This window comes from Tupaia chinensis, unplaced genomic scaffold, assembly GCF_000334495.1.
Source record: "Tupaia chinensis unplaced genomic scaffold, TupChi_1.0 Scaffold000529_1, whole genome shotgun sequence".
Classification (NCBI taxonomy): domain Eukaryota; kingdom Metazoa; phylum Chordata; class Mammalia; order Scandentia; family Tupaiidae; genus Tupaia; species Tupaia belangeri.
Window position 1 is genome coordinate 129,658 of NW_006160042.1, and position 16,393 is coordinate 146,050.

General features: G+C 45.9%; 2 long non-coding RNA genes and 2 other non-coding genes across 4 annotated transcripts; 3 read left to right on the plus strand and 1 right to left on the minus strand.

Annotated features, from left to right (window-relative positions):
* The first annotated feature begins 21 nt into the window (after positions 1-21).
* On the plus strand, positions 22-185 carry LOC114009393 (U1 spliceosomal RNA). Its single transcript, XR_003550823.1, has one exon. It is a non-coding gene; the product is annotated as a U1 spliceosomal RNA (small nuclear RNA).
* Positions 186-9,111: 8,926 nt separating this feature from the next.
* LOC114009390 (uncharacterized) lies at positions 9,112-10,254 on the minus strand. The gene is made up of 3 exons (XR_003550821.1): positions 10,219-10,254; positions 9,744-9,795; positions 9,112-9,203 (listed from the first exon to the last, which is right to left on the minus strand). It is a non-coding gene; the product is annotated as an uncharacterized LOC114009390 (long non-coding RNA).
* Positions 10,255-13,095: 2,841 nt separating this feature from the next.
* LOC106735793 (uncharacterized) lies at positions 13,096-14,171 on the plus strand. Its single transcript, XR_001371023.1, has 2 exons — positions 13,096-13,319; positions 13,408-14,171. It is a non-coding gene; the product is annotated as an uncharacterized LOC106735793 (long non-coding RNA).
* On the plus strand, positions 14,058-14,131 carry TRNAN-GUU (transfer RNA asparagine (anticodon GUU)). Its single transcript has one exon. It is a non-coding gene; the product is annotated as a tRNA-Asn (tRNA).
* Positions 14,172-16,393: the final 2,222 nt, after the last annotated feature.

A 16,393-nucleotide genomic window follows, 5' to 3' on the forward strand; every position in this document is an offset into this window, starting at 1 on the left:
GGGGCGCGAGGCGGTCAACTCATACTTACCTGGCAGGGGAGATACCATGATCACGAAGGTGGTTTTCCCAGGGCGAGGCTTATCCATTGCACTCCGGATGTGCTGACCCCTGCGATTTCCCCAAATGTGGGAAACTCGACTGCATAATTTGTGGTAGTGGGGGACTGCGTTCGCGCTTTCCCCTGTCTTATTTCTGGGTTTATAAGATAAGACCTCTGTGTTGGTGTTTAGGGAGTGGGGTAATAACTGATAATACTTTCAGTTTTTGACTTATAAGATACAGTTATATGCTCAGTATTTTTGGTGGTTGAGTTCCGGTAATAAAAACAGCGGTTAGAGTTGGTTAAGTTATTCTAGAAAAACTTTTTGTCACCGTTATGTATTCTTTTTCTGTAGAAAGACATGCAAATTTAGCCAAGATTTAGACGTTATGCTCCACATCAGTATCAAATAGCTTTTTATCATTTTCCAGATTATTGGTTTTTTATTTTTTTAATGTCCAATCACTCATTTCTTGTGTGAAGAATTTTAGCTAACATGGAATATCTTTCAATATGAAAGGCTTCATTAGCTTGAAGCTTGCTGCCCTGCCCGGAAAGTTCCTGAGCGTATGGAGACGAGCACCAGGTCATATTCCCAAAACTGCGAAGTTGCGCTATGCAAACTCTCTCCAGATCAAGAGGAAATAAATCCTCTGTGTTGCAAAGGCAGCAGTGATTGGAAATGATGTAATGGTTATGTGGCTGGACTCCACACATAGTTGACCACACTTCGAATCCTGGACCTGGCAGAGAAGGGATTGCAACATTGTGAACACGTTAGCTGGATAGTGTGTGGGTGGACCTGGCGGAGAAGGGATTGCAACATTGTGAACACCTTAGCTGGATAGTGTGTGGGAAGCCGCCCACATCAAAATGGCTACCATGACCTTCACTGCATAAAATGGCCGGTGGGACCTTGACACATACACCAGGAACACAGAACTTCCTGGTTCAGACAAAATGACAGGTCCTCAACAAGGTCCGTGGTAAACCCCGCCTACTTCCCTCTACCTTGTGTATGTAAGAAAGCTCCCTGGCCCTCAATAAATGAGCGAAACCTTCATACCATCAAGAGTTGTAATACTGTGGGGAACCAGCAGTTAGCGTAATGGCTATGTCGCTGGACTCCCACGTAGTCAACCGCGGTTCGTGTCCCGGACTCGGTGGCTTAAAACTCACGCCAGGCGCATGTGCGTGCGTGCCCAAGATCCCGAGAGGAGAATGAAGGAGAAGGGATTGCGGTGTGACCATCCCCCCTGGGGGGTGATTTCTCGCTTTCTGTCTCTATGTCTCTCTCTGTCTGGCGAGCGCACGCGCCCTACAGTGAAAATCTCTCCAAAAAAAAAAAAAAAAGAGTTGTAATACTGTGTAAGCTGTGACACTTCTTTCGCTCCCGTGCTGAGACGCTGCAACGGTTCCAGACCTCCGCCCCCTCACTCGGGTTCTCTGTTCGATTTGTCCTGCAGGTCGGGACATTCTGGCGCCCGAAGAGGGACTCGAGAAGAAGGTAGCAACAGGTTCCCGAAGATTCCGAAGAGGAATAAGAAGTACGTTCCCAGCGAGGAACAAGACAGAAGCCTGCGGCACTTCAGGGGACACAGAAGAAGACGTCCCGGTGTCACGATAGAAATCCGGGTTATAGCTTAGACTATAATGGGGCAAGAGCTCAGCCAGCATGAATTATTTGTCCACGAGTTAAAAGAAACTCTGAAAACTAGAGGAGTTAAAGTAAAAATTAAGCAATTACTTTCCTTTTTTGATTTCCTAAAAGACGTTTGCCCTTGGTTTCCTCAGGAAAGGACAATAGATGAGAAAAAATGGAAAAGGGTTGGGGACGCCCTTAAAGATTATTATTCCACCTTTGGACCTGAAAAAGTCCCCGTTACAGCCTTTTCTTACTGGAACCTTATATATGAAATACTTAGTAAGTACTCAACTCACAGACCCCAAAATTTCGCCCATTGTTACTGAAGGGGAACAAATTATGCAGAAACAAATAACAGAAAACAAGGACAGCTCATCCCTTCACAGTCCTGAACCAGATAAAAAACCCGAGGCCGATCTCATCTCCCTAGAGAGTGATGAAGATGCTGCCGAGGGGGCTGAAGGCCCTACAATAAAAACTAAGGATATTAGAGTGCCTTTGTTACCTAACAAAAGATTGTATCCCTCCCTCACTAAATTTAAAGCCCATTGTGATGAGGATCCAACTAGCTCAGAGGATGAAGAGGATACTTTAAAAACTAAGCGGCAAAAAATTAACAATTGAAATCAGCTACATTCTAAAAATTGACCACCCCCTTTGGCACCATCTTCTCTTGATCCAAACCAAACCCTAAAGGAGAACAACAAAATTTTAAAAGAAAAACTTCAATTAGAAAAAGAAAACCAGGAGTTAATCTTACAGTTAGAACAACTAAAAATTCGCCAGACTACAAATCCATTACAAAATAACACCGTCTCCCAGGTACCACATAAAACCCTTGCTTTTCCAGTCACAGAATACACTGATCAACAAAACCAAGCCTGGCGGAGACATAGCACCTTCGATTTCAAACTGATTAAAGAACTTAAATCAGCCATTACACAATATGGCTCCATGGCTCCCTATACACTTACCTTATTAGAAACTGCTACTGAAGGCTGGATCACCCCCTCTGATTGGTATACCTTAACTAAAGCAGTCCTATTTGGAGGGGACTATCTAATTTGGAAATCTGAATTTAGAGATGCATGCCAAGACATTGCCCATCGTAATAATCAGGCTGGCAATGGTTGGACCCTGAATATGCTACTTGGGGAAGGCGATTATGCTAGACACCAAGACCAATTCCAATACGATCCAGGTCTCTTCTCCCAAATTCATCATGCGGCTACGATTGCCTGGAAAAAACTTCCCTCTAAAGGCAATCTTGACTCCTCCCTTACCAATATCAGACAAGGGCCCAGAGAACCTTTCGCAGACTTCGTCAGCAGATTAGTTACAACTACCAAAAGGATATTCGGTAACTCCCAGGAAAATACTCAATTAAACAACTGGCATTTGAGAATTCAAATTCAGCCTGTCAGGAGGCATTACGACCACATCGAAAAAAGACTGATTTATCTGGTTATATACGCATTTGTGCTGATATAGATTCCAAGGCCTATAACCAAGGCATAGCCATGGCCGCTGCTCTTCAAAAATCATCCACACATCAATTTTCCCACAACAATAGTGCCTGCTTTAGTTGCGGATGACCCGGACACATGGCCAGATAGTGTCCACAAAAAAATAAAACCCCTAATATTAGACCAAGACATTCACTCCCCTTATGCACCAGATGTCTTAAGGGACACCACCCTCCCCAAGAATGCCAATCAAAAACTAACATTCATGGTCATGTCCTCCCACCTAACTCGGGAAACGGACCACGGGGCCAACCCCAGGCCCCTCGTCCCAAGCAGATCTTCGGGGTTTTAGAGACTGCTCCTCAAACCCACAGCATTCCATTTCAAGCCTCTACAGGGCAACACGGGGAAGTGCAGGATTGGACCTCTGTTCCACCACCCACACAGTACTAGCTCCTGAGATGGGTGTTCAACTCCTCCGTACTGGGATCTTTGGTCCCCTGCCACCTAATACCTTTGCCTTAATCATAGGGCGCAGCAGCACTATTGTCAATGGCCTTTGTGTCTTCCCTGGCGTAGTTGACGACGACTATGAAGGGGAAATAAAAATTATGGCCTCCTCTCCAAATTCAGTCACGACAATTCCCGCTCATAAATGCATTGCTCAGCTTCTCATTCTTCCTTTACTACCCACTAACAACACAGTTCAAACCTTTCCCCGAGGTCATGGCTGTTTTGGCTCCTCAGACACTTACTGGGGTCAACAAATCTCTTCCACCAAGTCATTACTTACACTATGGTTGGAAGGAAAACAATTTACCGGACTAATTGACACCGGTGCCGACATTACTATTATCAAAAAAGAAATATGGCCCCCAAAATGGCCTTTAAGCCTGACATTTACCAATCTTCGTGGTATTGGACAGAGCCAGACCCCAAACAAAGTTCAAAAATCCTCCAATGGACAGACAAGGAAGGTAACCAGGGGGAGAAATCACTAAATTGAGATAAATTAACAATAGCTACTATTTTTTATGAGTCAGGAAAACTATGCTATTATTTCGATTTATTGTCACAAATGAGCCTTCTCATGGTCAGTCCCAATAACACTGTCACTGCACAGATGTTATTGCAGGGGTATCTACCCGGCAAGGGTCTTGGAAAAACTAGTTCTGGAATAACACAGCCCATTCTCCTGGAACCAAAGCCTGATAGAGCTGGAATAGGATATTTTCCTTTGTGGTTGCTGACATTCCTGTGCCCCACGTGGATCAAATCACTTGGAAAAGTGATGACCCAGTGTGGGTTGATCAGTGGCCTCTTCCCTCACAAAAACTTCAAGCAGCCCAATTGTTAGTACAGGAACAACTTGAGGCTGGACATATAACTGAGAGTACCTCGCCTTGGAACACACCCATATTTGTTATTAAGAAAAAATCCGGAAAATGGCACTTACTTCAGGATCTACGGGCCATCAATAAAACTATGGTTCCAATGGGACCATTACAACCTGGGTTGCCTTCTCCCTCGGCCATACCCCTTGGTTACTTCAAGCTAGTCATTGACCTCCAAGACTTTTTTCACGATCCCCCTTCATCCTTCAGATTGAAAAAGATTCGCCTTCAGCGTCCCATCTACTAATTTTAAGGAGCCCATGAAGCGCTATGAGTGGCGCGTTTTGCCCCAGGGGATGGCAAACAGCCCTACTCTTTGTCAAAAATTTGTCTCAGATGCCCTACAACCAGCTAGACAAAAGTAGACAGAAATGTATAGCATTCATTATATGGATGATATCCTCATAGCCGGAAAAGATGGCCAATCTGTCTTACAATGCTACCAAGATCTCAATGAACACCTTTCTGCTCATGGTTTAAAAATTGCTCCTGAAAAAGTTCAGTGAAAAGACCCCTATACCTACTCAGGTTTCCAACTCACAAACAACCAAATTTTCACTCCAAAAGTCAGGCTTAGACTTGATAATCTAAAAACACTAAAAGATTTTCAAAAATTGCTGGGTGATATTAATTGGATCCGCCCATATCTTAAACTCACTACAGGACAACTCAAACCATTGTTTGAAATTCTACAAGGAGACACTCATCCAACTTCACCCCGCACGCTTACGCCTGAAGGTCGCCAAGCACTCACCTTAGTTGAAGAGGCCATCTCATCACAGTTTATTACATCTATTGATTATAGTCAACCGCTATCCCTCATTGTTTGCCGAACCGCGTTCTCACCCACCACAGTGTTTTGGCAATCTGCACCAATCATGTGGGTTCATCTTCCCTCTTCGCCATCAAAAGCTATCTATCCTTATTATCAGGCTGTTGCTGATATTATTACTTTGTCTCAAAAGCTTAGTGTCACGTATTTTGGTAAAGATCCCGACACTATTATTCAGCCATACACTCGACAACAGGTGGACTGGCTTTTCCAGAAAACCGATTTCTGGCCTATTGCTTGTGTCTCTTTCGTGGGAACAATTGATAATCACCTTCCTCCCAACAGGCTTTTACATTTTCTCAACACTCACGACTTTATCTTCCCTGCCTGTACCTCACTCTGCCCCCTCTCAAATGGTCTAACTGTCTTTACTGACGGCTCCTCTAATGGAACCGCCCCTTACACTTATTCCACGAAAACAATCTCATTTCCCACGCCTCATACGTTGGCTCAACTGGTAGAATTACAGGCGGTTATTGCCGTCCTTGTGGCCTTCCCAGATACGCCTTTAAACCTCTATACAGATAGCTCATACATCGCTATCTCAGTCCCACTCCTGGAAACGGCGGGTCAACTTAGGCCGCTTTCACAGGCCTCACACCTTTTCCTTCAACTTCAATCACTTATCAGACAAAGGAGTTTGCCCCTGTACATTGGCCACCTACGTGCACACAGTGACCTGCTTGGTCCTCTGACTGAGGGCAACTGCTGTGCTGATCTTGCCACCAAACATTCCTTTCTTGCGTCTACACGGGTTGATGACAATCTCACAAGTGCCGTTGCTGCGCATAAACTACATCATCTGAATTCCCACACACTTCGCCTCATGTTCAAAATTACTCGAGAACAAGCTCGACAGATAGTTAAACAATGTCCAGCTTGTGTTACTCTTTTACCCGTTCCACATTTTGGCGTCAACCCCAAGGGCCTTCTACCCAATGCCCTTTGGCAAATGGATGTCACTCATGTCCCCGAATTCGGTTCTCTAAGATATGTCCATGTCACTGTCGACACTTACAGTGGCTTTATTTTCGCCACTGCCCAGACCAGAGAGGCCGGTAAAAATGTTATCTCCCATGTCCTCTCCGCCCTCTTGGTTTTGGAAATTCCTCAGCACATAAAAACCGACAATGGTCCAGGATATACAGGCAACAATTTTACATCCTTTTGCAAACAATTCCACATTAAACATACTACAGGGATTCCATATAATCCTCAGGGACAGAGCATTGTTGAGCGTGCTCATCTTTCCCTGCTTTCCCTAAAGAATACTCTCAAAAAATTAAGACAAGGAGAGTACCCTTTTGTTAAAAATTCTCCCAAAAACCTTCTATCACATGCTCTGTTTGTCTTAAACTTCCTGTCTCTCGACAAAAATGGAGACTCAGCCGCTGAGCGCTTCTGGCATTCATCCACCAAAACAAAATTTGCCTCCGTTTTATGGAAAGATCCTCTGGATAACACATGGCACGGTCCAGACCCCGTTCTTATCTGGGGTAGAGGATCCATTTGCATTTATTCCCAAAAATCAGATTCTGCATGGTGGCTCCCAGAAAGATTGGTAAAAACAAATTGACTCTTCATCCAGAGAGCGTGAGCCCCCTGAGAGTTCTCTTTCTTTTCCTCCACAGAACTCCCCTGCCCATCATGGACCACTCAAGGATGATGACGGTGATGCTTCTCCTCCCCTTCATTAAGGTGGCCTCCAGTGGATTTGACGACCCTAACGTCATTGCCCAGCTACTACAAAAACATTCGCCATGCTCCTGCAGTGGGGGATACATTACCACCCTCAGTTTTTCCCCAGTTACTACAACCTCATGCTCCGGTTATTCCTCTTATCTCTCCTCTAATTCAAAATATTATTGCTTAAACAATTCCCCCCCCACCCCTGCCTCCTCTAAACCTCCTCCCTGTCCATGCACTTCGTTTTTACAGTCTTTTCACGCTGCTTGCTATCATTCCGCCTCTCTATGCATCTGTGGAAACACCACCTACTATACTGCAAAACAAACGTCTACCTTCTCCGGCTCCTTTAATCATCTTACTGTTCAGTCCCCTTGTTCTTCCTCTGACCTAGGCAAGGACAAATGTTGGTCCCTTACTGCACCTATCCACCTTTCTGATGGCAGCGGCCCCCAGGACTGCCTATGAGAACATCTCATTCAAAAACACATTACTGCTCTTTTACCGCCCTCCAGCGTTTACCACCCGGTAGCTCTCCCTAAGCCAAAAAATCTCCCTCTAGACTCTAACACTTATTCCCTCCTCTCTCTTGCCCATTCCCTCCTCAATAGCTCCAGTCCTGACGTTGCACAGGACTGTTGGCTTTGTCTTCCTCATCACACTCCTGTTCCTTATGCAATTCCCTTTAATGGCTCCTCCTCCGATTCCCCCCCAAACTGTTCCCTTTCTCAGCCCTTCCTTGTTCAGCCCCTCTTCCCTGTTAACACTTCCTGCATTGTCTCCAACTCCACCACTAATTCCTCCCTCTTCCTCGGTTATGTCTCTTTCGCCAACTGCATGTCATTCCTCAACTTATCCCAGACGTGCCCCCCCCAACAATACCATCTTTGTCTGTGGTTCTAATCTTGCATACACTTCTCTTCCTCCCTCCTGGTCTGGTTCCTGCATCCTAGCCATCCCACTCCCAGACATTGACATTGTTCGAGGAGATGAACCTGTCCCCGTGCCAACCTTTGATTTCATTGCAGGACGGCCAAAACGCGCTGTCCACCTCATTCCTATTTTTGCCACTTTGGGATTTACTGCCGCTGCTGCCGCCGGCTCCACGGGCTTGGGATATTCCCTTCACTTAAAAAAGGTCACAGAAGGACTGATTTCTGATATTCAACACCTTGCAACTACTATGACCCTTTTCCAGGATCAACTCGACTGCCTGGCAGAGGTCGTTCTCCAAAATCGAGGCCTTGATCTTGTTCTTGCCGAACAGGGGGGTCTTTGCCTTGCCTTACAGGAAAGATGCTGTTTTTACGCCAATAAGTCTGGCATTGTTCGTGATAAAATCCAGATTCTTCAAGAAACCCTAAATAACCGCAGAAAACAACTCACTGATAATCCCTTCCTAACTGTCTAGAATGGGATCCTACCTTTTATACTCCCCCTTCTTGGACCAATTATTGGCCTGTTGGTTGCCTGCTCGCTAGGCCCAGTCCTTTTTAACAAGTTAAAGTCATTCATCAGCCAACAGATAACATCCCTCCTTTCTCGACCCATTCAGGTCCATTACACCAGACTGGAGATGGAGGATCTCAAAAATTATTCATCCATTAACCAGAGGCACTGAGCTGGCTAGCCAATGACGGGGACGAGAGGTTTGGCGACCCCTTCCGTTCCTCTACCTAAGACAGGACACCCATCTCTGCTATGGGTTGTTCCAATGACGGGTAATCGAGGATTCATTTGGCCTTAACAACTCCAACCTAAGACAGGCACAGCTCCCCCTGGTTCCCAGTCTCTTAATAAAACAGAAGGGGGATATGTGGGAAGCCGCCCACATCAAAATGGCTGCCATGACCTTCACTGCATAAAATGGCCAGTGCGACCTTGACATGTACACCAGGAACACAACTTCCAGGTTCACACAAAATGACAGGTCCTCAACAAGGTCCGCAGTAAACCCTGCCTACTTCCCTCTGCCTTGTGTATATAAGAAAGCTCCCTGGCCCTCAAAGGAGCGAAACCTTCATACCATCAAGAGCTGTGACACTGTGTGAGCTGTGACACTTCTTTTGCTCCCGTGCTGAGACGCTGCGCCGGTTCCAGACCTCCGCCCCCTCACTCGGGTTCTCTGTTCGATTTGTCCTGCGGGTAGGGACAGGATGGAAGAGAATGGTGGCTAATATATTCACAAATACATTTATATCAAAATGAGGAAATATTCACTACAGCCTTCATTTCTGCAATGATCACTAGCTATAATTTTTGTATTTATAATTATCTTCGTCACCTATTTTCTATTTCCTTTGCTCTCCACAAATACCACAGCTTTTCACTGGTTTCTTGCCCATTATGGAGCAGTTTTAGTTTTACCTTTATTGGATGTTTTAGTTTTCCATTGACTTTAAAAATTTTTTAATTTATTATTATTATTTAAATTTTTCTATAGGACACATGTGCTCACCAGAGAAAAAGAAAAGCAAGCCACTGAATCAGGGACTTGAACCACTGTCAGTCATGTGGGAGTCCGGTGCCTGCTTAATCACAGGGTTCAGTGAGTACTGAGGGGTATCCTGGGGGGCTTTCCCACATTGCTGAGATTCTCCTTCATTGTATTATTGCAATTCAATTTTCCCTTACGTGTCAGGATCCTTCATCTAGTTAGAAAGCAATCCCCTCTTTTACCTGTTGGTTCCCCATCATGAAGAGCAAGCATCATTGTAGCCTACTGGTGGGACTGACGTTTTCCAGATCAGCAGAGCCCAGAGTTGCAGAAGTAGGAAGAAAAATTGTCATTAGTGTATCACTAACGGTAATAGTAAGAAGAACCACTTTTATTATTTTTTTTCAATTTTTGCTACAAGGGCTTATGCACTCACCAGAGAGGAGAGAGAGAAAGTGAGAAAGCCACCCCTCATGCCACAATTGCTTCTACTCCACTTTTTTCTTGGGATTTTGGGCACACACCTAGTGTGATTTTCAAGCCACCAGGTCCCAGACTCAAACTGTGAGGCTGCCTGTGTGGAATCCAGCACCTTAACCTCTGTGCCACCTGCTGGACCAAGAGCCACTCATTTCTGCCGTGACTCCCCCAGCTGAGAAAAACTGCACCATATACTGGATGCTGATGGAGAGCACACACAACGTACTGTAGGACTACCTGGATCCTCAAGGTGTGGTTATCCAAGTGCACTGAGATTCAATCTTCAAAAGAGGATCCACTGTCCCATCAGGCTGGCTATTGTACTTCCGGGTAACACCAGTGACCTTGAGCCTGGTGCAACTGAAATATGATGCAATGTTATATGAATGCCATGATGTGGGAGAGAGTATTCTGGAAGTTCAGTTTCTTCCTTCGAAATTGTCCCACTCTTCTCCATTTTATGAAGAGGAGTCCAGGGCCCAGCTCCAATCCTTGGAGTCTTTCCCAGGTGCTCAGGTGTTTCTTCTCCTTTTTCTTGTTTAGAGATTTCTGTCATAGGGCCTGTGTGCTTACAGGACCGACAGGTGGCATGGCGTTTGAGAGCGCTGGAGTCCCATGTGGTCGACTGTGGTTTGAGTCCCAGACCTGGTGGCTTGCTTTCTCACTTTCCCTGTCTCTCTCTCTGGTCAAATAAAAATACATAAATAAATAGAGCCAGCAGGTGGCGTGGTGGTTAACATGCTGGACTCCCACATGGCCAATCGTGGTTCAAGTCCTGAACCTGGAGGCTTCCTTCTCTCTCTCTCTCTCTCTCTCTCTCTCTCTCTCTCTCTCTCTCTCTCTCTCTCTCTCTCTCTCTCTCTCTGGTCAAGTTGTAAAAAAATAAATAAATAATTCTTTAAAATAAATAAATAAAAATAAAGTTAAATAAAATAATTCTTTAAAAAACGATTATTTTGCTCTTTCACCAAGGGTCCGCCGAATGGGCCACATTCACACCAAAACTGTGAAGGTGGCCCGGGTCATCATCGAGAAGTATTACACGTGTCTGGGCAAGGACTTCCACACGACCATGTGGGAGTCCAGCACCCTTAGCCACCATGCTACCTGCCAGCCTCCTGTATATTAGGAGGGATCTGGGTGGTGGATTGGAGGTGAGGCCAGGGTGTGGGAGCTATTTCATCCTCCCCTGGTCCTCCCTTACGGTGGCCCCATCCTGTGCTCATTTCCACCCAGACGGAGCCCCAGCCTTAGAGGGAAAGATAGGACATCCAAAATGAAAGATCTTTTTCAATTCACCCCACAAGGCCCTCCTCCCCAAGACTTACAGGATCTGCCCACTTGGTCCTGCTATGGGATTTTCAAACTTGCCACACCAATAGTGGGTGCTTTTCTCTGAAGTCTTTATGCACAACGGACAGTTCATGAGAGGACAAGGACATGAGCTGTGTCTCTGCCTGTCACTCCACCAGGAGCCAAAGCCCCAGAGCTCTCTCCCTCTTCTTGGGGGATGCTGTGAAAATAAGAAATCCAGGCCCAAAGGAACATGCCTGTAGATACATTTAGAAATAGCTCTTTATTCATGAGAAAAAGATTAGAATTCTCCAAAGCCATAGCAGTCTTTCAGCTCTATTTATGTGGAATTAAAGCTGCAATTGTTTACGCATTCTCAACATTCTAGACTTCCAAATTCTCAGTGCTGAGACAGGAATTAGACTCAATGTGTAGGCAAACAGGGCAGGAGTCCCTGGGAAAGGGTATGAAAGGAAATGGACACACACGTACACTAAGATAGAGCCAGCTTATAAAATGGAGTCACTCTGGTCAAGCTTTTGAGAAGCATTGTTCACTGCTCTCACTAGAAATCAAGTATAGGCTCTGCTTGCTCACACGGAGAGCTTTTTATAACCAGAGCTGTTTTACAGCTTGCTTGATCAATCACAGCCTCTCAGGAAATGCAGCCAGACTCTCTTCAAACCCCTTCCTCCCATCTCCCTTTAGTGCTGGGAAAGTTATTATCTTCCCTCCTGCCGCTTCAGGTATACACACAAAAATTCACGCAGGGATGGGACACTAAGTCAACATCCTGATTCCCACTGGGGCAATAAACTATTAATAGTTAGACAGAGCATCCAAATATGGATACTCATTCCTTCAAAGACCACCCTGGGCATTAAATTCCTCACCCCAGGAAAAAGCCCACGAAAACAAAGAGACCAAGAGGCGGGTACTATGCATAACAGCCCTTCCTCTGCTAAATATTCATTACCAACTATCAGAATAAACGTTACAGCTAACCCCATGCCCAGTGCAGTTGTCCTCTGACAATTACCCACCCACATGCTTTTCAGGCATGGGTGTGTGTTTCCTTCCTGTCGGAAATCTTTACTTTTCTATCCAAACTTCTCTTTCCTACTTCACATGTGTCTGTGGTTTTTCAGTCTGCATCTCAGGACAGCTCTCTTAGAGGTTTGGATCCCCAAACCTAGGATTTTACATCCTGCAACTCAACTCTCTCCCCATAGCAGCGCTCCCTGCAGGCAGCTCACTCCCTGCACGCTCCGTGTGCGCAGCACCACGCTTGTCAAGGAGCTGGCATTTCTCAATATGGTAGCCAGTCCTTCTGCAAGCCGCTTCTCTCTTCGCACATAGCTTCTCAGAGACTGAACAAGCCTAAATAAAAACAGGAAGCCTGGACAAAGTCCCTCTGACACAGATGAAAAAAAAGAAAACAACTCTCTTCTCAGTTTTTCATTGGCAAACCGTTTTACAACACACGCTCCCTGCCTGGGAGGTCTGGTCTTTCTTTTCTCTCTTATTCCTTCTCTGTGTCTGCGTCTCTAATTCTTGGTTAGCGTGAGACAAAGAAGCCGTTCTGTTGCTGTTCCTGCATTGGGTGTTGGGCCCATGCACCCCAACTTCCTTCTGTAGCACCCGACAGTACCTCTCCTGACAGGGCTGTCGGTGGGTAGTCGCCTTTGACATTCCTCTCCAATGCCCCAGGCAACCCACTGGGGCGGGAGGGCCGTAGGGGCTGCGAGTGCCTCCCCCGCGGCGGTTTGCAGTTTCCCGCCCGCCGGCGAGGACCCGCGTCTGCGCAGCCGCCCCCGCCGCCCACCGGCTCTGAGGTGTGCGCTCAGGAAGCCGCCAGGTCCGAAGGAGGGAGTCTCGAAGAGCTGCCGGCTTGAATGGAACATCTTAAAGGGGAACATCCGTTTTCGGATTTTAGAGCATCAACCACACGCAACCTCACCGCGTGACAAAGAGGAGGCGGGAGGCGGTGGTCGAAGTGAAAGAAAATAGACTCAGGCATTTCCCATTTTCTGCTGGTCTTTTTGGTGATTAGAAGCTCTCGCTCTCTCACCAGCCCCCCACACCAGGCCGACCCTACTCCCACCGCTTTCTTCTGCTCTTCATCTTTCTCAGGTGCCTTCCTTCCCCAAGGACCCACGACCCCAGGCTGAGGCCGCTACTGCCCAGCGCAGAGAGCCCAATTCGGATCCAAGACGCACGAGACCCGGCCGCCTCTCCGGAACACGAGTATTAACAACGGCCGTCTCTGAGAAACTGTCCTGTCTTCCCCTCCCGGAGCTTTAGACTAAGAGCCTAAAGCTCACCCTGGATTTCTTGGTTCTCTTAAAACTTGTGGCGGAATGCCTTCCTGCACCGGGCATTTTCTGGATGTCTAAGGTGCCAGCTTGCTCTGAGCGAGGGGCTCCCTGGTGGAGCCCACCTCGGGCCGCCAGGAGGTGGCGCAGCGGTTCTGGTGCATCCCCCGCGCGCCACCTCCTGGTGGCGGGTTCCACTGCCCGGCCCGCACCGGAGCGCGGAAGGCTTCGGCCGCGGAAGCTGAGGCGGTCGCCTGGAGAGGGGCGGGCGGGCAAGGCTGCGGATCTGGCGTTTGGAGGGTTCCAGCCCAGCAACGTGGCTCTTGGGCCTCAGTGTCTTAACGGGTGTCCGTTTTTTTGGAGTGTGCGGGGGTCAAAGAGGCGACAAAGATACGAAGGAATCTGCAATCAGAGGTTTAAAAGCAGTTTCTGAGATCAGAAAATGACTTAAGCAGGAGCAACCCGTAAGTTTCTGTGGCGCAATCGGTTAGCGCGTTCGGCTGTTAACCGAGAGGTTGGTGGTTCGAGCCCACCCAGGGACGGTACTTTTATTTAAAGACGTTCTTTCCAGCTATTCAAAAACTTTAGGTTACCCTGCGATAGCCATCTGAACCTCTGTCGACCTTAAATCAGACCCCGAAATGTGCTGCGTGAAGATCTGAGTCCCGACAAAATTCCTAAAAGTACTAGGATTCATTCAGCAGGTCATTTCCCAATAGAAACGAACTTCCTTGCGCCCTGAAAATTGGTTTTTCCAACTGCATATTCCTGGAAACCTAAAAACCCCAACAACTGAGAACAATAAAACAGTCTTCACTTAATGGCAAAGCATTGTGTCCTGGGTGGAAATCTTGGTTCTGCCATGATGTGACTTTGAAGAAGCGCTACATTTTTTGTGCTCAGTAAAGGAGGGCAAATGTGATTACTTTCCTAATGGTTCATTTAATATCTAATGAGAAATACATATAAGGCATTTGAACACTTAGTAAATGTTCATTAAACATTAGCTATTAATGCTATCATTATTTTCAGTGGCACTATTACCACCATTTGCATTATTTACCTCAACCTAAGACTACATATCTTTTCATAGTATGTGTGGACCATTATATATTTAAATGCTCCTTGACAGATAGATATAAAATGGTTTCCTTTTTTTTATAATAATGAAACTATATTATGTACATAAATTTATCAACACAGTTGATATTTCATCATTGCTTTTTAAATATTATAATTTTTGAGATTAACTTCACATTTTACATAAAGTTGTCATCACGATGCCTATAAATATATTTTTAAAATTTTTTGGAGAGGTTTTTGCTATAGGGTGTGTGCGTTCGCCAGAAAGATAGAGACAGAAAGAGTGACAGAAAGCAAGAAATCACCCCCCAGAGGGGATGGCCACGCCGCAATCCCTTCTCCTCCATTCTCCTCTCGGGATCTTGGGCATGAGTTTAAGCCACTGAGTCCGGGACTCAAACTGCGGTCAGCTACATGGGAGTTCAGCAACACAGCCATTACACTAAGCCATTATACTAACTGCTGGTCCCACGATGTCTATATTTTTTTCAACAGAGAATTTAACATTTTTCCATCTATCAAATGTTTTCTCCCCTTGCACCTCACGCCCAGCCTCTGCCGCCCACGCTTTACCATCTACTCTAGCGTATTAGTGTCTCTACCATCCACACCCATCCCCTCCACCATCACGTCTTCATATGTGTGTGCATGTACACAGACTTTCATATACACCAGGGGGTCTTCACAAAGTTCATTAGAAATGTGTATTATATATATATATATATTTGGTGTGTGTGTGTGTGTGTGTGTTCTATTTCTTTGAAGAAGTCTGATTAAGATGGGGCCAGCAGGTGGCATGGTGGTTAAGGACACCGGACTCCCACATGGCTGACCACCGTTCCAATCCAGGACCTGGCGGCTTGCTTTCTCGCTTTCATGCTCTCTCTCTCACTCTGTTTCTCTCTGGTCAAATTAAAATAAATAAATAGATAAATAAAGTTAAATAAAATAATTATTTAAAAAAAGAAGTCTGATTAGTATGTTTACTTTTGCTTTCTTTTTTAAATTGCCAGAGGACACATGCACTAACCAAAAAGAGACAGAGAGAGAGAGAGAGGGAAAAGGAAAAAGCACCCCTAAAGGGGGCATGGTCATGCCACAATCCCTTTTCCACCTCTGCATCTTATCAGGATTTGGGGCATGCATACATGCCTGGTATGTATTTCAAGTCTCCAGGGCCACTGTTGGCCATGTGGGATCTGGCTCCCTTAACCACCAAGCCATGAATGGTCTGTATTTTTTTTTTTTTTCATTTAAAAAAGTTTTTTTTTTTAATTCACGGTAGAGCACATGCGCATGTGAGCATAAGAAAGAGAAAGAGAGAAGCACTCTCCACAGGGGTCTGGTCATGCTTGGATTCCCTCCTTTTAGTCCTCCAACCTGTCAGATCTTGGGCACTTATATACTGATTCATGTGCCCAGTGTGTTTCATACTGATTATTACAAGTTATGGCATTTTAATATTTTGTAGGCGTAATCCTTCCTTATTTTTGTTTTTTAATTGCTAGAGACATACAGAGAGAGGGAGAAAGCACCCCCATGGGGCATAATTACGATGTGATCCTCTATGTCTCCGCCCTGTCCCTGTGGAGACCCTAGACACCCACACATATGCACCTAGAGCCAGGTGTGCCACTCAGGCTGCCAGGACTGAAACAAACAGCCATTGGCTATGTGAGTCTGACTCCCTTAACCACTAGGCTATGGGGCCAACTCCCTCC